The sequence below is a fragment of the Natator depressus genome, chromosome 2, assembly GCF_965152275.1.
Source record: "Natator depressus isolate rNatDep1 chromosome 2, rNatDep2.hap1, whole genome shotgun sequence".
Classification (NCBI taxonomy): domain Eukaryota; kingdom Metazoa; phylum Chordata; order Testudines; family Cheloniidae; genus Natator; species Natator depressus.
The window spans coordinates 68,082,881-68,106,723 of NC_134235.1; the positions used below are offsets into that span (position 1 = coordinate 68,082,881).

At 43.3% G+C, this 23,843-nt stretch overlaps 1 long non-coding RNA gene across 1 annotated transcript in view; it reads left to right on the forward strand.

Annotated features, from left to right (window-relative positions):
- The first annotated feature begins 12,244 nt into the window (after window positions 1-12,244).
- LOC141981420 (uncharacterized) overlaps window positions 12,245-23,843 on the forward strand; it is an 81,250-nt gene continuing 69,651 nt past the window's right edge. Inside the window, exons 1-2 of the long non-coding RNA XR_012637770.1 lie at window positions 12,245-12,292; window positions 13,500-13,619. This is a non-coding gene — a long non-coding RNA (uncharacterized LOC141981420). The remainder of the gene's footprint in view (window positions 12,293-13,499; window positions 13,620-23,843) is intronic.

Genomic DNA, 23,843 nt, shown 5'->3' on the forward strand with positions numbered 1-23,843 from the left:
ACAAAGTAATGATGCTTGCATGCTGTTACATTTTTTCCACTTTGTGGCAACCTTGAAAACGACTACATGACAACCAAAGGGCAGAGCACAGTCCGGTTTATAATGCAAGATCCAAAGAGAGATAAAGAGTAAACATTTCAAAAGCATCAACATGATTTGGGATCCTAAATACCACTTTCAAAAATAAGTTAGGAGCCCAAGTCACCTTGAAAGTCAATGGGACTTAGGTCCTTTTGAAATTTTACCCAAAGCCTTGATGGTTTATCATTATAAGGACCGATCCTTTAGTTCTGAAGTTAGTGGGAGATTTGCCTAAATAAGGACTGATGGATCAGTTTATAATATACCCCAAGGGCAGTGAGTCAGGAGTCTGAGTTTATAAACAGTATTCTTGATTATCTACAGATATTTACATAAGTGTATGCACATTTGCCCATTTTGAATTGAAAATTAGGTTAATTCATATTTTACAAGGCTCTGCAAATGTAAAATATTCATGAGGTCTAAACTTTTATTATTGTCTTCTTATAGTGTTACTTTCATTTGTGGTGCCTCAAGGTCACAACTCTAGATCAAGGCCCCATTCAAACACACTGCAAGCACAGAGTAAGAGACAGCCCCTGTTTCAAAGAGCTAAGTAGACAAGACAGACAACAGGTAACAGAGGCACAAATCACATATAAAGTCAGTGACAAAGCCAGGTCTGGAACCCAGGACTCATGACTCCCTGTCAGAGCTGGAGAAACAACTGATTTTTCAGTTCTCTGAAAAATAAAATTCCGTTGGCGCAAACCAAATCTGGCATTTCTGGAAAATTGAAAAAGTCAATTTTGGGACAAGTGAAACATTTTGTTTTTAAGCATTTTAAAGGGCTAGATTCACAAAATATCCAGAGGAGGAGAAGATGACAGTAACCCCCAACCAATAAGCATTCTGGCTTAGGGTCTTTCTAAATCCCTCATGTTGAAGCTGTTCCATTTTTGCATAGCTATTTAAATATATATTGGAGCAGGGGTTCTGGAGCCAGGGTTGTCTTCTGTCTTCCCCAGTCTTGCTTTTTGTCTGACACAATGACCATTTAAGTATCTTATACAAAGTGGAACATCTTCAACAGGAGAGATTGAGAGAACCTCACCTGTAGCCTGATGGTTAGGCCCCTCACGTGGGAGGCGAAAGACCTGTATTCAAAGCCATTGGAGCCACCACCTCAGCTGGGGAGGAAGACAATCTCGTTGGTTCCAGAGGAACCATCAGATCCCACTCCCACTCCTCCTCCTCAACTGGATCAAAAGGCAGTTCCAGTTGCCTTCTTGGAGAGTAGGGATGGACGATTCCCTAGAAGACTAGACTAGATCTGAGGGAAGATACAGATCCCATGGTCCCCAGTATGGCCAATAGGATAGATCAAATGGGATTTGCTGAGGTTCCCATAGCATGGGGTACTAGTTGGTCTGAGGCAAGTGACAAGATGGAGGTTGGTCCAGGCCTCCTGTCCAGGAAAGCATATCTTAGAGGAGGAAATAATGGTTCATTGGGTGGCTCAGAATCTCCCAAGGAAGAGAAATCCAATTCCGGATCTAACAGTGGTACTGACATTCCTGCTGGAGGGAAGTCATAACCTGAAGATGGAATAGGAAACAGCCTCCTTCCAAAAGTTGGCTCTCCTGGTGAGGACGTCTCTTAAGGGAGGGACCCAACGGAGCAGGAGACACTTGATCTGGGAAAGTGAAGATGTCCTCTACCAGAAGATGTCCTCCACCAGAGCTGCTGTAGAGAGAGTCTATGCCCCAGCTCTAGAAGACAAAATTCATACCACAGGTAACCGATGCTCTTGGTGATTGGACTTCATTGGTGCTTGCAGATTCCAGGGTTTGGGTTTGAGAGATACTGGAGGCACTACTGCTGCCAAATCACAACCCGGTGCCAATGGAACCAGAATGTGCTAGCGGACACTCTCAACAGACATTTTGCTGTCAACCCTGAGTGACAGCTAGGCGACTCTGTGGTGAACAATATTTCTGCTGTATGGCGGTCCCCCCACCAGGGACCTGTTCACCTCCCAGATAAATAGGAAATGTGGCATATACTGCTCAAAGGAGCACTATTTTGCTACTCGCAGGGCAATGGTCTATTTCTTCCACTGTCAGAACACCTGAACTATGCCTTCTTTCCACTACCACTCCTGCTTTGGGTCTTACGAAAGATTCAGTGGGACAGGGCACTAGTCATCCTCATTTCCCACAACTGGCCCAGAGAGTTTGTTTCTGAGCATCCTATGCATGTCATCTTGGGCACCATTATTCCAACATTTTCTGATCTCCTGACCCCGGGAAATGGCAAGATCAAGCATCCATGCCCTGTCCTCTTTATCACAGGGCTTTGTATTTGCATGGGCATCTCCTTAGAATGATCCTGTTCTGAAGCTGTAGATCATCCTTTCTAATAGGAGGAAGAATTCCTACTTTCTATTTTCTACTTTCCTATTTTCTAGCCAAGTAGAAACCTTTTTCAAACTGGGTGACTCAAAGATCTATATCCCCAGATTTTGTGGATATTCCTCTCATTCTGGGCTATGTTCTTTCCTTAATGACAGCAAGCCGTCCATCAGCTCCTTCCAGGTTCACCTGGCAGCAATCAATGTGTGCCATCCACCTTCTTAGGGTTACTTGACCTTTGTGAACTCACTGATTAGCAGATTTTGGAAAGGCCTAATCAGAACCTTTCCACCTATTAAAAAAACTGACTCCTCAATGGGAATTGAACCTTGTTCTCTCCATACTCACTAAGTCGCTCTTCAAACCACTAGCTTCTTGCTCCATGTCTCTCCTACCCATGAAGGTTCCATTCCTGGTAGCCATCACCTCAACCAGGAGGGTGGTGAACTTGGAGCGTTGGTGGCCAATCCTCCTGATACTTTTCAGACTAGCAGCCGTGTTAGTCTGTATACGCAAAAAGAAAAGGAGTACTTGTGGCACCTTAGAGACTAACAAATTTATTTGAGCATAAGCTTTCGTGAGCTACAGCTCACTTCATTGGATGCATGCAGTGGAAAATACACTAGGGGGATTTTATATACACAGAGAACATGAAACAATGGGTGTTTCCATACACACTGTAACAAGAGTGATCAGGTAAGGTGAGCTATTACCAGCAGGAGAGGAAAAAAAACCTTTTGTAGTGATAATCAAGGTGGGCCATTTCCATCCGTTGACAAGAACGTGTGAGGAACAGTGGGGGGGGGGGAAATAAACATGGGGAAATAGTTTTACTTTGTGTAATGACACATCCACTCCCAGTCTTTATTCAAGCCTAAGTTAATTGTATCCAGTTTGCAAATTAATTCCAATTCAGCAGTTTCTCGTTGGAGTCTGTTTTTGAAGTTTTTTGTTGTAATATTGCCACTTTTAGGTCTGTAATTGAGTGACCAAAGAGATTGAAGTGTTCTCCGACTGGTTTTTGAATGTTCTAATTCTTGACGTCTGATTTCATAAGGACAAAGTTTCATCACATTTACATCCTAAATTCACCCCCAAAGTAGTTTCAGACTTTCTCCTGAACCAGTCTACCCAGCTAACTGTGTTCTTCCCAAAACCACATGCATCCTCAGAAGAAAGGAGGCTTCATTCCCTGGACATTCAGTGAGCCTTAGCCTTTTACCTGAAGAGAACAAAGCCAACCAGGAAGTATCCCAGACTATTTGTCTCCATAGTAGACAGGGTCATGGGTCAGGCTATATACTCCCAATTACTCTCAAAATGGATCTCTGGCTTTATTTTGCTTTTCTATCAGTTGTCTAATATGACCCCTCCTTTGAGGGTAAGGGCTCATTTCAGAAGAGTGCAAGCGATGTCTAAGGCATTGCTTCAAGAAATGCCTCTACTTGATATCTGCAAAGCAGCTATGTGGAGTTCTAGCCAAACATTTGTGAGACATTAGGCTTTGGTACAGGACTCTTCTGCTGATGCATCTTTTGGAATGGCAGACCTTTGTTTGGCTCTGCCATCTGTGTCCTCGCACCCGCCTCCTATTTGAATATTGCTTGTCAATCACCCACAGTAGCATACAGATAGGGACCAGCGCTTGAAGAAGAGACAGTTACTTACCTTACAGTAACTGGAGGCTTTTTGAGATGTGTGGTCCCTATCTCTAGCCTACTACTGGCCCTCCTTCCCTTCTGCTTCAGATTATCTTTTGGTTCATAGTAGGGAAGGAACAACAGAGGCTGTTGATCCACACTGCTCTTGATCTCCTTGGTCAGAGGCACCAGATGAGCACGGAGCACATGTGTACCCACGGTGGAATACACATTGGGACCCCACACCTGGAAGAACTGCCAGTTGCTATAAGGTAAGTAACTGTCTCATCTGTGAGTAGTTTAGTTCTTGTTTACATATAGAGAGGTCTCTGCATGGGAGGAATTTTGTTACTGATAGGCTTCGTTGATGGCCTTAATCTGCATTCTGAGATGCTCCCAGACTACAAAATACGTCTTGTCTGACTGTTCTGGAAGCACTTAGCCATTGGTCTAATCATCAGAGGGCCTGTATGAGTTCACATGAACTCCCAGGAAGTGCTTACGTGTGACATTTCCCCCTTCTTAACAGGCAGTTCTGCTTTGTTTGATGTTGGTTGTAATAGCACGGCTCATGCGGCGCCTCATGGTTTCGGATACCATCCGATGGTCCAGGGATATCCACATCGAACACATCACCGGCCACTAACAGTACCAGGAGGTGTGAGCCGGTATGACATCATGCATCAACTATGGGAAAGGGACTGAGAGACTTTTTCCATTGGACCATATGAACTGGAACGATAAACTCACTGAACATTAAATCACACCAAATGAGGGTAAATCCATCCTCATCATCATATTCACTCATTATACTCCACACCTGAACATAGCCATTATATGAACAACATACCCCCATATCTCAATGTCTGTACTTTGACCCATTACACTTTTACCCCCAATCGGGGAGATTACAGATTATGTATTCCTTACGCCACCCATTCCTAAACCAAATTTCGTACCCCTTGATAATCTGTAGCTTATTCCCTGATAACCAGAAGCTTCTTTGCTTAAACTCTGTACCGTTTTCTTTTTACTTCAACATCATCTTAATAAAATTATTAAATCTGGCTGCTTTTCTAGAATGCTCTCTTGCTGACATTTCTCATTTCAGTGTTGACTAATCCTGTGAGAGCTCTTAACAGACTTGCTAAGCGAGACTCAGAATTGTTTTAACCTGTGGGAGGGGGCAGGAGGTAGCCTTATAACTGAAATATGATTGGAAACACCTGGACAGGATGGTCGGCTCCTGGTTTACCATATGACAGCTTAGCGCCATCTCATGCATTTTTGAGTGATTGTTGGGTTTATAGATGGGGAATTGTAAGAGAAAGGGTCTCTTCATAAATTGCATGTATGCATTTTAAGGAAATAACAAACTGCACTAGTTACAGTTGCAAAGACTTCTGAAGAATTTCCTTTTGATGTTACAGATTTAATAGAATCAAAACAGTGCTGGAATTTTTTTCAAGATGTTTTGTGACATTTCAAATACTTGCATAGGTGCTGGAACTAGGGGAGCTGGGGGTGCTCCTTCACTCCCTAGCTTGAAGTGGTTTTTATCATATGCAGGACTTACAGTTTGGTTCAATGGCTCTCAGCCCCCCCCCCCACTATACAAATTGTTCCTGCACCCCTGAATACTTGTATCCATACTTATCATTGTCATTTTGATAGGTGAGTGCTTCTGGCCTCTGATTGCCAAGATACTGCAGGGGGTCAGTTAAGTCCTGTGTAACACACAGGAGTATATTCAAAAAGTAACTATGGTAGAGCCACTAAATGGTAGTGACCACAGTGCAATTATGTTCAGTATCCTCAGGGGAGGGATCTACCAAAAATTAGCACTGTAGCTCCACATTTTAAAAAGGGGATTTTTTTTTTAAAAAAAAAGAGAAACCTAGGCCAAGCCCCCTAAACCCTAAAAGTAAAATTGAGGCTATAAAAAATGCTTAGACTCCGCATGTAGGATAGATAAACACACATCCTAAAAGAGTCCCAGAAAGCACGCACGTCCCTGACCAGCAGGGAGAAAAAACATCGTCATCGCCAAATGACAAAGATCAAGAGATTGAGTCCAACAGTACCCTCCTGAAAATGGAAAGCCAGACTTACTGAAACCAACTGAAAGGCATGTGAACAATGGTAGTTAGAAATGCAAGATGGAAAGTCGGAGGGCAAAGAGGGACTCTGAAGAGCAAGTAGCAAAGACAGACTCACATAACCAGACATTTTCTAACTGAATTATGTGCAATATAAATCTTTTGGAGAATAGGGACCTGGAGGGAGGGAGAGTTATAAGCAGATTACAGAAAAGCCATATGATTTCTTTGCACCAGTCTTTACCAAAGAGGACGGATGGCAGATACCTACTCCAGGCCTGCTCTTCAATAGGTGAGGTACTGTCTGAGACTGAGGTGAAGGGAGCCTAAGTTGAGGTCTTTCTAATGGGGACAGGACTTAAATGGGCGTTCTTTAAAAAGTGGTGTTTCTGCAGGTGGTGAGGTTTCTCTTAGACTTAAAGCAATGTGGCAGGAATGATTCAGTGATTCAGTGAACAAAGAGTTACCAGAGGCATTAGGGATTCCTACAGAGGGAGGAGAAACACAGGGTGTGCTTTTAAAGGGCAAAGTAATAGTATATAGGACTGTCTGAGGAGGTCCAGGAATGCATCAGAGCATCAGGGTTATTTCTTTCTAGTATTAGGGTTTCTGCAGGTAGTGTGGGACATCATTGTGATTACACAGAGGGATTGTGTGAACTCACTGTGTTTCCTATTAGGGAGTGGAGCTGATTAGGTCTCAAGTTTGAAGGGGAAAGAGCTTGGGGATATTAGTCAGCTAATCTGTAGCATGCTGGGAAAAGCTCAAACTTTTCCCTTTTATTTTTCAGCCATTCATACTTTTCTCACAACAGTACGTTCATTTTCTATATCACACCTTTCAAGCAATTTTTACTGTCACTTTTAAGACTTATGTGCTATTGAACTTCTGTCAGTTGGCTGACACAAACGCAACAGGTCACTGGTATGAAATAGGAGATTTTCCAGGTTAATTGATCTGAATAATCCATCCAAGGAAAAAAAAAATTCTCCAGAACGGCTCTCACTGTTCCACTCCCACAAAAATACAAATATCCGTCCTGAAACTGATCTAACAGTTTGTCTCAGTTTGTAGGCAGCAGCTACTTTCTGGCATATTTACAAGAGTTAAACATTATAGCTCAGAAGAACTAAAAGTGAACAAGAGTTTCTGACTAAACAGCTCATGTCTGTTTCATGTGAGAGGGAAACAGTGTGTAGGCTTGTGCTCTAGCAGACTTTCCTCCACAACATGTTTGTGTCAAATCAAGGCAACATAGAACAAACCTATTTCACAGTACTAATCAGTGATAATATTGATAATGTTTTTCTTCATTATTACCCCAATTACAGAAGCTTAATATATCTGCCTTTACTTTTAATGAGGCTAGGCCTTCAGAGCGCTGGCAAGAGGTGAGATTTCATAATGTTGAATGATTGTCGATCAAAGATAGCTCATCGGTATCCAAAGGATCTGCTTATTTTGTTGTGGCACAGGTTGTGCAAAAACATACACACACTACAATGTTTCCTTCCAGTACAGGCAGGAAATACCAGATACTGAAATGATTTAACAAGATCAGTCCCTCAGTATATAAAGTCTCTGCATAATATAAAACCGCCTTTAAAACAGGGAGGGGCTTTGAGGCAGAACATTCTCAAGAAAGGCCTTATTCCTTTAGAATGGCCTCCCCCCTACCAAGGGCTAAAATGGCCCAAATATGATGACCTTCCGAAGTGCATCTGTGTGACTGGGCACTGGCTGAGGCAGTTGAGGATGGGATTTTTGTCTGATAGAAGAGTGTGGTGGTGGGATGTTAAAAGCTGTATTGGTCACATGACTGACGAATGAATGATGTCTGGGAGCAAGGAGAAGAGCGGCTGCTTTGGGTGACATATGTTTTGTAACTGCTGTATTATTGTATGTCAAGGCTCCCAGAGCTCTGGAATGGGGTGTGTTCTATAGGATCCTGACCCAAACAGGAGTTGTGGGGGAGTCCCAAGGTTATTGTAGGGGGGGTTGCGGTACTGCTACCCTTACTTCTGCGCCGCTGCTGGCGGTGGTGCTGCCTTCAGAGCTGGGCAGCTGGAGAGCGGCGGCTGCTGGCTGTTTTAGTGGTAACACTATTTATTCAGAGGTAAAATAACAAATGTGGTTTCTGAAAATACCAATGAATTTTTTGGCATAAAATCAAATGGGTCCCATTGCATCTTTCAGCTTCTGCAGTCAAATAAATGTTGTGGTGGGAAGCTCGGGGATGACTGCAGCATTGAGTGGGTGACAGCACACTTTATTAAATAGCAGTATAATAATAATTAATTACAACGATGTGTCTCCGCTGGTGGATGGGAACAAAATACATTCTCTTCCCTCTTGATCTCTATGTTGATCTCTTTTCCATGCTCTTAGACATGCTCCTTTGAAATAATCTCACGTATTTAATACAGGGTATTTTCATTAGCAGTTGTAACCTCAGTGATCATAACTGAATACCCCTTTCTGAGGAGACATTTCAAATACTGGCCTTCAAAGAATTTTTTAAATTATGCTTTTCTAGAGGAAGTTGTTCAGCCTTGGAACACAAAGCCTATGTTTGAATAATTAAAATCCATTGAAATGCCGAATTGATAAATTTGCGGAATTAAATCCCTCTTGAGGGTTCTATTTCCCTAGCATCTCTCTCTACTGTTTTGAATGATAGTTCCAACTAGCAGTAATGAGCTTCTGCCAACCATTTATTTTTCCACATACCACCCAGTTTATGTAAAACATCAGGACCATTTAGCGTTTTGGGTGTTTTCTTACTGAAATTCACAGGCAGTTTATGGACAGATATGTTCATTTTGTGTGTTAAGGCCACTTACAACTCCCTGCTGCATCATTAGAAGGAGGAATTTCCTATCAGTACATTTACTAATCGAAGAAAGTTCTTCTGTGCCGACAATAAAACATTGCTTATCCAACTACCCCCCTGTGCCCCCCCCCAACCCCTGGTCATTTGCAAAAGAACACTTCTTCCAGATTGCCCAGGGTCAGATTTGGATACTCTTACTCAATCTGAGTAGCACCATAATCAATGAGTAGTCCCACTGACTTCAGAATAACCAATATAGCTTGAAATTCACCCCTTTAGAGGAGGCTGGCACAAAGTATATGCACCAATTTAAGTCCCTCTTAGGCCCCTCTTCAGCAAAGCACTTACATATGTATCTAACTATGACAGAATATACCTCTATGTTCACACTCTATATTCTATTGTAATAATGTTTGTACGAGGTCTGCCTTGTGAGCTATCGTTTAAAAACCTCATAATTTGCTGACCAATAATATCCTGGTAAAATGCATGTAGCAGGATTATATGTGAAGGAATAAACATAAATTGAAACCATGACTAAAAGTATGCTCCCCAGATAAGTCTGGGAAGCGCCCAAACCAGTTCCTGAGAGACAACGGGTAAGCTGATGCCTCAGCCAGGTCTAAAGAAGGCTGACAGATCATTACCTGCTAAGTGGCCATTCTTTGGTGGGAAAGGGAGCAGGGACAAAAAACTACATCTGAACAAAGGAACAGCATGAAGTTTCTTTCCCCACAGACTGACTATCGCCTTGCTGGAAATGCTTCTCAAAGGGGCGAGGGACTATGAGGAGAAGACTCCACAAGACACCTGCCCTCTCTCTCCCTGCTGGGGAAGGGGTCCTGACCTAAAGAGTTTGGTCAGCAAGAATGCTGAAAGCATGTGATGAGAAAACTTTGGTTTGAATCTAACAGAGCAAAAGTTAGGCACCAGTAAGCATTTTAACTTTATTTTTCTTAAAACCATTGGTGACTTTCAGACCTCATTACTTGTACTCACTTAAAATCTATCTCTTTGTAGTTAATAAACTTGTCTTATTGTTTTACCTAACCCAGTGTGTTCAGGTTGAAGTGTCCGGATGACTCCATCTGGGGCAACAAGTTGTGTGCATATTATTCCCTTAAAGGAATAATGGAATTAATATATTTGTACTGTCCAGGAGAGGGCTGCCACCAAGGACGTATATTTTTGGAGGAAAATCTGGATCTGGGAGTGTTTTGGGGTCAACACGTGGTAACCTTGAAAGCTGGTAAAAGCCAGCGTGGCTGGCTGGGTGCAGCACCCACAGGCATAGCTGGGAGTGACTTACATGTTGGAGGCTGTTTGTGAGCAATTCAGGCTGGAGGCTACAGCAGTAAGGCATTGTAAAGGGCACTCCAGGTTACAGGGCAGGGGTGACATAGCTAGTCATTGAAATTGACAAGAAAGCTGGCTCCCGAACCAGGCTGCTGCTGGGGTCCTCTCTGCTCAAGTCGGGCTGCTACCTGGGGTCCTCACTCCCCACTGGGAGCTCTGCTGACCTCCAGAGTCCCAGCTCTCTGCTCACTGGCAGGGAGTGGGAAGGCAAGAAGCCCCAGGCAGCTTTCCCTCCACTCCCAGCTGGGGCGGGAAGGCAAAAAGCTACTGGATTGGGCCCTGCATGTGACCTAGGTGTCCTAGTGCCTATATTCCTGTGCTTTGTGAATTGCTCTCTGGCTTAGGAGGGAGATAGGCATCTGGCCACCTAGAGGGGAGCAGCAATGTGCATGCCCAGAGGCAGAAACATAGATATTGAGGGTATTTTTACCCTGAATACTTAGTTGCTTAGTGAGCTTACGGGGCCTACAGGGATTAGGCATAGGGCGACCAGATAGCAACTGTGAAAAAACAGGATGGGATGGGGGGTAATAGGCACCTATATAAGAAAAAGTCCCAAAAAATGGGACTGTCCCTTTAAAAACAGGACATCTGGTTGTACAGGGAGACTTTGGCAAACCAGTAAAGTGCCTGAAGCCACTATGGCTTATTGCTAAAAGCGGCCAAGTCAGCAGGCTTAGATTAACTAAGGCAGGAGGGGAGGGGGGTCTTTGGGTGCCACAGAGAGGGCAGCTTGATGCCACATCCTTCCTGATAAGAATTGTGTTGAAGTGGCTAATACATGCATTTTAGAAGAGCAGCATGTGCCCCAGAAATGTCTATTGGGGGCCTCAAGGCTGCAAACTCTGGGAAAAACCCACACCAGGTTAATCAATAATCAGAAGGAACCTTTTGCTGGACCCCTGAAACTGCTTGTAACAAGTTTTCTTTAAGGGACATGTCTAATGTATAAATAAGGGGGAAAAGTTTGAGGTAGTTGGACTCTTTTTGGACTCTCCTTCTGGATACATCTTGCAGTCCTCACTGGCAGACGGAAGATTTGGCCACCGGAAGCCTGCCGCTGTGCCACTTGAGAGCCACACTCAGCTTTGGTAATTATCCAGGGTTGGGGGTGTTTTACTAACCTTTTGCGGATGTGTGTGTAAGTGCTTGAGACTAAGAAAAGTTTAGCTTTAAGTGGAAGCACTTTTGTGTTGTCCTGTTTGTGCCAGCCATCTATCGGTCGGACGGCCGTGTCTCTCCTGATTTATTTCCTGACACCACCTCGCACAGAGTAAAAGTTACCATGAGCTTTGGGTTGAAAGAACCCTGAGTAACATGGTCACCCTAGTTAGGCAGGAGTGTTGTGCATTGCAGTGGAGCTAAAACTGGGACTTAGGCACCTAAAATAGGAATTTAGGCACTTTACTCCTTTTGAGCATTCAGCCCCTTGTTACTAAGTTTAGGGTGTGGGCACATCTTCATGGTTCTGTTACATTTTGGAGGATAGGGGTTATATTTGTTTACAAAGTCCATGGAATTGTTGATGGATGTTTTTTTCCTGAAACAGATTCTTCAAACACCTTTTTAAAAACAAAGTCTGTTGAAATCACGAGTGGAACCTTATGGGGAAATTCTGGCCCCAGTGAAGTAGATGACAAAACTGCAATTGACTTCAGTAGGGGCAAGACTTCACCCACAGAGAACCACCCAATAGAAGATGATTACCTAATATCCCATCAATAACTAAGGAGTAAAAAACTGGCCCTAGGGAACTCTGCATCATGTCTGTTCCCTTCCAGCAAGGCTCACAGTGAAGACTTTCCTTCCTGGGAGCTGCTGGAGTTCCAGAATAATGGCCATAAGTGATTGGGTTTTTTCTATTTTTCCAACAACAGGGGCTATCTGGGAAATCGCTGGCCAGTTGCCACCATTATCTTCCAGAACAAGGTAAGCTTGTATTTGGCAATGTGAAGGAACTGGATGCAAATAAGCTTCCATTGTGCTGAAGAAATGCTCTTCTGTGTGCCAACCAAACAACATAACCTTTTTTGCATCTAATGGCTGTGAATAAGTCCGATGTCATTTCTCAGCTGACACTTGAGAGGGTCCCAACTCCTCAAAGGTTATTTAGGCACCTAACTGTTGGCAATTAGGCACCTAAATACTTTTTGAGGATCTGGGCCTTTGTCTGTGACCAGCTCCCAGTGTAATTTGGAAATCAAGAACCCAATCCTGCAAAATTTATTCATGTATCTGGTTCTTATTCATACACATAACCTCATTGGTATCAATGGACCACCTGGCTAAGTAAAAATTACATAATTGCACCCTAGCTTATTACAAACTTATCTTTTCTATAAGAGCAGTTTTTACAAAATATAAATGTCTTGGGAAAGAACTGGAGAGGGTTATCCTTACAAACTAAACTTTTAACTTGAATATGTGAGTAACTAGATTTCATGCCAGGCTCACATGTTGCTCAGAGCTCATCAAAATCTTTGAAGCATTGAATAATGAATAACAGTTGTTATTCTGCCTAAAGTCTGAAGCCCATATCCCTAAGTCTGGGTTTCCAACACAGCAGAATGAGGGGACACATCTGACATTTACACCTTTCAGACCCTGCACTACATTTGATAGTCTGGCTATTTAACTGCTAATTGGTTCATACCAGGGGGACCATGAGCTTTCAAAAGGTAACATCCATGATAGAAGCCCACTATGCATGAGCATCTCTACCACAACAAACCAACACACACACACTTTTAGTTTTATTAGAAAATAGGCTTTCAGTTTCAACCTTCCAAAGAGCTAGTCTAAAATGATTTAAAAATATTTTAAAAATTATTAAAAATACCTCCCAAAGTGTGTGGGGCCAGCTCAATTTTAATTTAATTTGATGGAAAGGAAAGCATAACTTGGTGTACGAGTTCCATGCTTTATTTGGCTAGGGATTCAGTTAGGCAAAGGAAGAGCTCAGTTTGCTCCATTGAAACTGCCCCGGAGTATCTGGAAACTGGAAACAATGTCTTCCAGATACAGATCACTTGAAAACATGAAATAAAAAGGAGGAAGCAGGATTGACTACGGTGTTTCCCCCCCCTTTACTCTGTGTGTGTGTGTGTGTCTCTCTCTCTCTCTCTCTCCCTCCCAGAGAAATGCAAAATGGGAAGAAAGTTACTGTGTCCCTGAATTGTTCTCTGGTGCTTGGTGGAAAACTTGGATTGCTGACTCATGAGGCACAGCATCAATAAGGAAGATCCCTTAAACTTAGGTAAGACTTAACTGAAAACAGGGATGCTTAGCCCTGGGAGGAAAATAGGGGATGGGCAACGAGGGCTGTGTTTGTTTCACCCTAGGAGCAAGGTCCTTTTCTTTCTTTTTTTTTCAGACAACCCCAGGCTATGCTGCTTTTGTTCCAGATGCCAAGGACTGGTTTGGTTTGCATTCTCTGAATCCCAGTGCTGCTGTACTAACATCTCTAAAGTTAACCATGGTTCTTTTTCTCAGCTGGTCCATATATCTGTGCATAACTCAGCCACGCCCCAGAATCACCAGAGACAGATCCTGTAATATCTTGAATGGTAGCTGGCATCCAGTTGGGACCAGAACCAAAGTTTTTAGTATAGACAGCGTCTCCAACAGTAAAACTATATTCTTTAGTATGTTTGTCAAGTGGCTGCTTTTGCTTCTGTTGTGTTTGCTCTATTTTTCCCATTAAGCCTGGATGCATAAAGCTAACCTGGACCTTAGTTTCCTTCCCATTAACATCTCTGCTGGGGACAGGCCCGTGGTTGACTGCAGGGTTATCTGGCAATTAAACAGGTAATGACACTTTTGTATATATAGTACCTCCAGGTATTCTTTTAATAGCCTCTTTAAATGACTGGATTGCCCGTTCAGCTAGCCTGTTTGTTGGTGAATGGTAAGATGCTGATGTAACATGTTGAATGCAGTTTTGCTTCATAACTCTTTGGAATTCCATGCTACTAAAATAACTTCCATTATTTGATACAAAAATTTCAGGTAAACATGGATACTAAAGCTGGGCTATAGTTTTCTATGGCTATGTCTACACTAGCGTGGTAAGTCGACCTAAGTTAACCAATTCCAGCTACGTGAATAACGTAGCTAGAGTCGACATAGCTTAGGTCGACTTACTGCGGTGTCTACACTGCACTGGATCGATTGGAGACATTCTCCCGTCGACTTACCTTACTCCTCCCATTTCTGTGCAGTACCAGGGTTGACTGGAGAGCGCTCTGACATCGATGCAGCGGGTCTTCACTAGACCTGCTAAATTGATGCCCGATGCATCAATCGCCGCAGCGTTGATCCCGCGGTAGTGTAGACATAGCCTATGGTGGCTTCGGTAGTAGATGTATTCGTGGCATCCTCACTGTATTCAAGGCATACTATACTTGTAGTTGTTGTGCACAGAGCAGGCTGGTCTACCCCGTTTGCTAATCGAAGCTGCTCACGCTATCCTGTTGTTATGTAGCTGCATCCCTTGGCTGTTGAAATAGGCAAGTGTACGTGCACTTGCCCCCACACATCTCCTGAGAGAACTCTTCCAGAAAGATGCTGCATTCCCTAATCATGGTAGTACAGTAAAATCATAAACATCAACGGTTGTTCTAATTAGGCCATCCAGACCAAGGCAGAACTGGAACATTTCCTAGTGTCTTGTCCAGTACTAAATATCCCAAATGATGGCGAGGCCGCAGCTTCTTTAGGGAAACTGTTCTACAGTCTAATAGATCCTTCTCTGATAGCCTAAACGTTGTCTTTATTCACTTTATCCCATTATAGTTCATATGTGGCACTTTAAACTGTTCTTCTCGAACCCTTCATACTTGTAGATTGTCACCATGTAACTCTTTGGAACTGATTTTTGTACCCTGTTTAGTAACTCACATCTGCTCAAAGTGTGTGTAAAAAGCTGTCAAATCAGAATTGTAGTATTATACACTCACTTTGCACCCATTGTGCACAGGTGTAAATAACTGCACAGGGCACAAAGCAGTGGAGAATAAAGTGTAAAAACAGTAATAGCGTGCATGTTAATGCTGGTAAACTTGTCTGACAATGAGCTCCCACTGAAGTCACCAGTGCTCTGCATAGGTGCAATGATCTGCCTATGCAAAACTCATTGGGGGATCAGGGCTTGAGTGTCTTGCATGGAAAAAGTGTGTTTGGATATATAGAGCCCTGATATTATTGGACACTGGCACATTAGGTGTTTGTTCCATTGGTCACCAGCCCAGAAGAAACCTGTGTTCCAGGAGTTTGGCCCCAGTTCATGAGAGAAGGTCATCTGCATATAGAAGAAGCCAACAGCCAAAAACAGTATTGTGTTAGGAGATTCCCTCTTCAGAACAGAGAGTACAATGTATAAAATTAGTTTGGTGTTTGGTTCTCCTAAGCATGACAAATGAGTGTTTTACACTGCTGTCAAAATCATCTTGCTGCCTTTTTAAGTGTGTTAATTATGTTGCACTAACCTTTTATTTTTCATTAATATAAACGAGAAAAATGTTTTCTCCGAGCAGCATGTATCCCTGGCACTGTGTAATTCTAAGAATAGTTTGTTCTATTTCCTTGTTGTTTTGAAGAAGTATTTTTTTTATCATGTAACCACAAAATTAAAACAAACATGCACGACAGAGTGGAAAGATTTCAACTGCCCTTAGATGTGAGGCCAAGGAAAAATGAGCAGGGAATAAGTTTATCCCCGACAGAGCTAAAGTGGCAGTTTCCCAAAGGCTTTACAAATTTCAGGGATTTCTTGTGAAGCAAAAAAGGTAGATTCCTCCTTTTCAATGGCACCTGTATACATGAAGACTAACTCTTTTTTCTTTGTATGGTCTTATTTTTAATCCAATTGTTGCCTCCGAAGGGCTAAGAGCTTTCTTCCAACAGGGGATACCTCTTTCATAGTTGACTGCTCTATGTGCCTGCTGCTAAGGGGGCTCTGAAAGCATGCTGATAACCCCTTCCCTTCAGTGAACAAGCTATTATTGATGTTTGCTCAACTCTGTGTAGACTTTAGAATAAATGACTATTTGTGCACTGAGGTGCTTGCAAGGTATTCCTATGCGGAGGCGTGGCCAGGCGGCTCTGCTGCGTGCTGCCCCATCCACAGGTGCTGCCCCTTCAGCTCCTCTTGGCACAGTTCCCGGCCAATGGGAGCTCTGGGGGTGGTGCTTGGGGCAGGGGCAGCGTGAGGCACAGAGTCCCCTGGCTGCCCCTACGTGTAGGAGCCAGAGCGGGGACATACCGCTGCTTCCAGGAGCTGTGTGGAGCAGCCCCAGACCCTGCTCCCTGTCTGGAGTGCAGGAGCTGGGCAAGCCCCAGACCTCGCTCCCCAGTGGGAGCTCAAGGACCAGATTAAAATGGCTGGCAGGCCGGATGCAGCCCGTGGGCCATACTTTGCCCACCCCTGGGCTAGACACTTCAAGGGGAGGCTTCTGGGGAGTCAGGAACTGAGGTACACCCAGGGTTAACCTGCAAGGAAAAGCAAGGGCTGGCAGAATCTGGGGGAGCTTGTTTGGGTGGCTAACTGACTTAGCGTGTCAGTTTACCACCAGCAAGTCTCCCTCACTGAGGCACAGGGTTAAAGCAATGACCTATGGTTCTGGATGCCTTGAAAAAGTGTCACATGCTCTTGTTTGGTTTCTTTTTGGCTAACAAAGAAAATAAACACCTTGTTAGCACAAGGACAGTGTGATGACCTGCTCCTTGGACTTCCCTACTTTAGTTATCTTAAATCAGAACTTCTATGGCACTGTAACTTTAAATGAGAAAATTGATCTCTCAAAGTTTAATTGAACTCCAGAGTTTAATCAGTCTACTCTGTCAATCATATATTGTGCAGCAAGCTCCTTATTGCAGGCCTGGTCCTGATCTCTTTAAGATAGGGATTACTGACAGAATGAATTATGACTCATTGAGACTTTCAAATTAAACTCATTAAAAATGAGGCAAGGCAAGTTGTACACTTCTTTCACAGCAGCCTTTGTTGGCCTGACTTTTTTTCAACTTAAGGCAGCAGATCAATAAAATGTAGACGTAAGGTAGGCTGTGTCCTCTTAAACTATTGTACTCGGGTGTCTGGTTGCCTGGAATAGCTCTTCTGATGGTGAAATGTGGCTTTCTGTCCATACACCACAGCTTGTGTGAATGTTTGTTTACACAAAGTATGGTACATGAGTGCTACAGAATCCAGTAGCTCTAAAGCTTCCAAGTTAAATCCCACTTGAGAACTCTCTATGTGGGTTGAATCAGAGAACAGAGAGGCTATTTGTGGTATCACTCAGGTCAGTGCAGCTCTGGCACATGGACAACAGTTCTGTAAAATGAACCCTACTTGAAAGTGCCTTTTAAATGACAAAAATAATTGCCCTAACTGTGAAAGTGTCTTTTCCAAACAATAATTTACCTTAATGTGCAGGGACAAATAGCTTCTGAACTGTCTGTGCAATCTCTAGCATTCACTTCCCCTTCTCTATGATAGTATTTCAATACACAGTCTTGCACCTAGTGTGGTCACTTATAACTGAACAAACAGCATGACAAATGATCCCATGTCATTTTGGCAGCATGTTATACCCACCTTGTGCTCAATGGACCTCATTCATCAGGGCACCTTAGCTGAGTTTAGTGCAGGATCCAAGGAGAAGAGAAAAAAGCCGGCTTTCTCCTACTTTTGTTCTTCCTCTATTCTTGGGCTGGCCCAGGGCCAGTCTAGACTCCAGTGCAAATCAGAGCACGCTCAGGGCTGACCTAACTGCCCAGACTCCAAAGGGCTGTTACAGCAGCCAGGAATGCCTCAGCTACAACCCACCCACCATAGTCTGCTACAGGGAGTGCCGAAGTCATTATGCCAGCTCTGCACCCTCCAGGGAATTCCCTGGAACTGGATCTGCTGGTTTGACAGGTCATTTTCACCAGAAAAGCCAGCATAAATAAACCATAGCACAAGGCTGAATCAAGCCCACTGGATGATCTCATGCTCCCTTCCCGTCTTAAACTCTGACTGACATTTTTTGCAAGTTCCAGAGTGTTGCACTGTAGCGCATTCATACAGCATGGTAATTGTGTTGCCCTCTGCAATCTCAGCTGGTTGTCAACAATCAGTGGATTCAATTAAAGCTTTTACCGAGTGATCATCTCTTTCATCCAATAGCAGGATACAGGCTCAGCTCTTACAATTCACATACAATTTCACACAGGCAGGATAGAGGGCTCAGCTCTTATCTCTGAAGCTGGTGAGTTTTTTGCCATTGACTCAGTGGGTCCATGCCGGATAGATTGTATGCTTTATGGGGCAGGGACTCGGCCTTCATCTGTGTTTGGAAAGCGTTTAGCTCATTGGATGTTACAACAGTCTAACAGTAACTGCCTCAAGTGCGTTCTAGCTGTCAGAAGGAAAGAGTGCTTTCAGCCTGTGTTAATAGTAAATAGGAGATAAACATCTCTCCATTTTCTCTGCCAGGGCCCAGTCTCCAAACAAACAAAACCTGTTGTACTTTTTCTTAGACAAGAAGGAAATGATGCAAAGACTGGAATAGAAAGTTATGCTCCTATCTCCCAGTGCCTGTGTTCTGCAGCCTTGCCGGGTACTGCATCTTAACGGAGCTCCAATCTCACCTTTCCCCCGTCAGACCCTGATTTCAGCCACGCCCCATCCCCCACCCTGCTTGGGGGAGCTGAGGTATAAGCACATGACTGTGTGGTGTTTCTTTGTTTCAAATATGCATTTGTTATAGGAAATTCAGATGAATTAAATGAGAAGCATAAAGACAAACTTTTAAAAAGTAAAGTACTACAGCCATCTAGTTCCAGCTAGATCCTAAAATCTAGCGGTATTATCTGCTAAATGGCACGTTCAGCTCTCAGCTGACAGCCAGAGCTGAATCTGATCACAGTTCCAACCCCTAAGCCAGTAAAAAGAACAGGAGGACTTGTGGCACCTTAGAGACTAACCAATTTATTTGAGCATAAGCTTTCGTGAGCTACAGCTCACTTCATCGGAAGCCAGTGTTAGCTGCAGTTTCTCTCTCCGTTTCCATGGAAGCTGAGGTTGGCTCAGCAGAAACATGGTGCCACTGCCAGTGAGTTTTAAAACCAGATAGTTTAAATCAGTGACCTTGCTCATTTCCATGGAAAGGGGCATTGAATGCCAGCCCAAAGGAGAGGTTCCCTCTCTCTTGTTAATTGCAGCCATTGAGGCTGATGGCTGAATTCATTACTCAGGTATCATTTCGCAACAGTACCTGAGATCTTTGAGATCTTTATTGCCTCTTTTTAACGATGACAGAAGTATCAGAGAAACAACTCTCCCTACTATCCTGCCTTCCAACAGTGGCCAATGCCAGGTGCCCCAGAGGGAATGAACAGAACAGGTAATCATCAAGTGTCATCCATTCCCAGCTTCTGGCAAACAGAGGCTAGGGACACCATCCCTGTCCATCCTAGCTAATAACCATTGTTGGACCTATCCTCCATGAACTTATTTAGTTCTTTTTTGAACACTGTTATATATTTAAAGGGGAATCAAAGTCTCTGTTCCCTCGTATATGAAAGGGGCGGGGGGAAGCTAACTCTAGCAGGCTTACTTTACATATATTTCACCCCAATGTGATTCTGTACAGCGTTTATATTGTTTTTTTTGGAGTTTGTGCTCTTTTTCTGGAAATATTAAATGATGCATATAAATGTATTTGTGAAAGAGGGTCATGTGCTCAGCTGACAGGTAGTAGACTCTTATTGGGTAATGAGCCCAAAATCAATCAGATCACAGAGTGTCTGAGAGCTGGACTCTGTCTGGAAGTTTTGCTTTGCTCTGGCTTCCCTGGCCAGAGATTCTGGACCCTGTATGGAGCTGACTTTGTCGAATTGGATCTAGTAGCAGTGGATCTGACACTGGAACCGTATGGGGCACTAGCAGAGTTAGTGGCTCTGACTTCTTTGGATTAGAATCTGGCAGTAGCAGGTCTGGTAGTGCTGATTTTGTGGAACCAGCCCGGGAAAGTTGCAGAACAGAGTAGGATCTGGTGGTGTGAACTTCACAGGAAGAGGCTGAGGAGTGCTATCTCCTGGCAGCCTCTTGCCTGCTATTGAGTCTAATTGGCTTTGTGAATGAGGCTTTGGGGGACTGGGGATTGTTTTGAGAGACAGTGTGGCCTCATAGACAAAGCAGTGGGCTGGGACTCAGGAGGCTGGGATACTATTCCTGGCTCTGTCACTGCTGACCCTGAGGAAATCATTTCACCTGCTCCATGCCCCAGTTTCCCCATCTGTAAAATGGAGATAGTGATACTGACCTCCTTAAGTGCTTGAGACCTATTGGTGAAAAAACACTATATAAAATAATAGGAGGTATTAAATATTTACAGTTCTGGGCCCCAACAAGCTGGACAATTAATAACTGGGACTGTGCAGTCACTCATACCACTTGTACTGCTTGGGTTTTAACAATATCATTTTACTATGTAAATAAATGCTTATCTTCGTCACCCCCCCCAAATTAAAACACACACACACACACACACACACACACACACACACACACACACACACACACACACACACACACACACCCCACTATTTGTGGTTTCCTATTCCCAAGGATTCCAGATTGTTTGTTGGCAGGGAAGAACCACTAGTGAAGATGACCAGGGGATTTACGGGTCCTAAAACCTGGGAATAGATAAGGTCTGAGATGGGGGCTGAAGCCAGTTCTATGGCCTGTGTTATACTGAAGGCCAGATGATCACAATGGTTCTTTCTGGCCTTAGAATCTATGGATTTTATTTATTTTGGACATCATCTGAAACTGGCTTTACTGCAAGTGACACCTGGCAGGAGGGTTACATGTACGTGAAAGCACTATTGCATTACAAAGGTTAAACTTTCTATATGCGACTTTAAAAAAAAACTTCATCTGGGACTCCTAGATATTCTTCAGCTGAGGACGACTTTAACCTGGACAATGTTTCAGCTAGATAATATAGGACATTTATTCCCCTCTGCAATAGAAAGTGACTTCCTATTGAATGGGAGTTAGTATTCCTAGTTCCCTTTTCATGTTGGGTCCTTGTTCTGGGAGCGTAGAAGCATGTGTGTAAAGGGGAAACAGGTAAAAGTGCAAAATGGAGCCAGAAAAACCCTCACTGTTCATCAGGCCTATTTGTTCAAATAGCAAATATTCTAAATTTTAGAATTAATGTAATAAAGGTAGTAGGAGCTTGTACCACATCTGTGCTTTTCGTTGTCTCCTAGATACTACCTGAGCTTTTACATAAAATGCCTTGGTGATTTAATCAGGTGTCTCATTCTCTGAAATGCCATTAGCTGTGAAAAGGAAAAACAGAGCAAAACAAATGAAAATATATACCTTGTGTCAAAATAAAAGTCTCTACATTAAATTGAACAACCCTGTTCCTTATACTACTGGTTTCCCCAATTAAATTGGAGAAGCTCATAGATCCATAGATTTGAAGACCAGAAAGGACCATTGTGACCATCTAGTCTCACCTCCTGTATAACACAGTACATAGAATGTCCCAAAAATAATTCTGTGACAGACTTCCCCAGGGTGCAACCTGCAACTGGGGTACTGCTGGGTCCTCTGGCATACTAGTGTTCCTCACCCTTTCACATTGTGAGGCTGTGACAAGCTGAAGTCCTCTCCGGGTCTTGCACTTACACAGCCATACACAAGAAGGGACACACCCAGCTGCAGTTATATGAATGCTTTCACCAGCCCCTCATAAACCAACAATAGAGAGTTCCCTCCCAACTCTCCAGCTTAGGACCCCAGAACTGTACCATCTTGCCCTGGTCAGAAGCCTGACTAGTGTAAGTTATTACCCAGTCCACCCCTCCCTCAGTGTGGAGAGGACAATGCACCAGCCCCTGTTCCTGAGCAGATTTTCCTTTGCACTTCAAACAACACACTGTTTTAGGTAAAAAATATAAAACAGATTTATTAACTGCAGAAAGGTAGATTTTAAGTTATTATAAGTAATAGCGTACAGATCAAAGTTGGTTACCTAAGAAATAAAACAAAATCACAATTTAAATTTTATACACTACACAGGATTTGAATCACGCAGTGTCTCACCCTGGTGGTGCAAACAGTCCACCAATCTTCCATACACAGGCTAGAAATCCCTTCAGTCTGGGACAATCTCCCTAATTCAGTCTTTGTTCTTCAGGTGTTTCCAGGTGTTGAATTGTGGGGGGAGTGGTACATAGTCAATATTCATAACTATAATATTCAGCTACAATGACAGCACATACAATCCAACATGATATTAATGTTCAACAGATCAGGACATTTAGAATGATACCTTACAAGGCATACTTTTCACAAAACATAATAATAATTATATTACTACAGTAAATATAGGGGTGGCAGGGTGTTGCGTTGGGGTACAGAATGTCACAAATTCCTAGAGTGTATCTTTTAGAAAAAAACCAAATTTGATTTAAAAATTGCTAGTGATGGAGAATCCACCGCAAACCTCAATAAACTGTTCCAGTAGATTAGATTTTAGCTTCTGATTTATATTCATTACTATCAACTTCCCTTTTCTTGCATTTATTACATATTATTTTTTATTTTTGTATTGCTGCCTGCACTTCCCCTGTAAACCAGGTCATTTTTTTTTTTCAAACCAGTATGGTCTTCTTCCTTGATTGCAGCTTTTTAGGCATCTGGTAAAGTGTTCTTAACAATTCACAATTATTCACATTTTTTCTGATGAAATCATAGAATCATAGAATATCAGGGTTGAAAGGGACCTCATGAGGTCATCTAGCCCAACCCCCTGCTCAAAGCAGGACCAACTCCTACTAAATCATCCCAGCCAGAGCTTTGTCAAGCCGGCCTTAAAACCCTGTAAGAATGGAGATTCCACCGCCTCCCTAGTGCTTCACCACCTTCCTAGTGAAGTAGTTTTTCCTAATATCCAACCTAGTCCTCCCCCACTGAAACTTGAGACCATTGCTCCTTGTTCTGTCATCTGCCACCGCTGAGAACAGCTTAGCTCTATCCTCTTTGGAACCACCCTTCAGGTAGTTGAAGACTGCTATCAAATCCCCCACCCCCCACTCTTCTGCAGACTAAATAAGCCCAGTTCCCTCAGCTTCTCCTCATAAGTTATGTGCCCCAGCCCCCTAATCATGTTCGCTGCCCTCCGCTGGACTCTCTCCAATTTTTCCACATACTTTCTGTAGTGGGGGGGCCCGAAACTGGATGCAATACTCCAGGTGTGGCCTTACCAGTGCCGAATAGAGGGTAATAATCACTTCCCTCCATCTGCTGGCAATGCTTCTACTAATTCAGCCCAATATGCTGTTAGCCTTTTTGGCAAGAAGGGCACACTGTTGACTCCTATCCAGCTTCTTGTCCACTGTAATCCCCAGGTCCTTTTCTGCAGAACTGCTGCTTAGCCAGTTGGTCCCAAGCCTGTAGCCGTGCATGGGA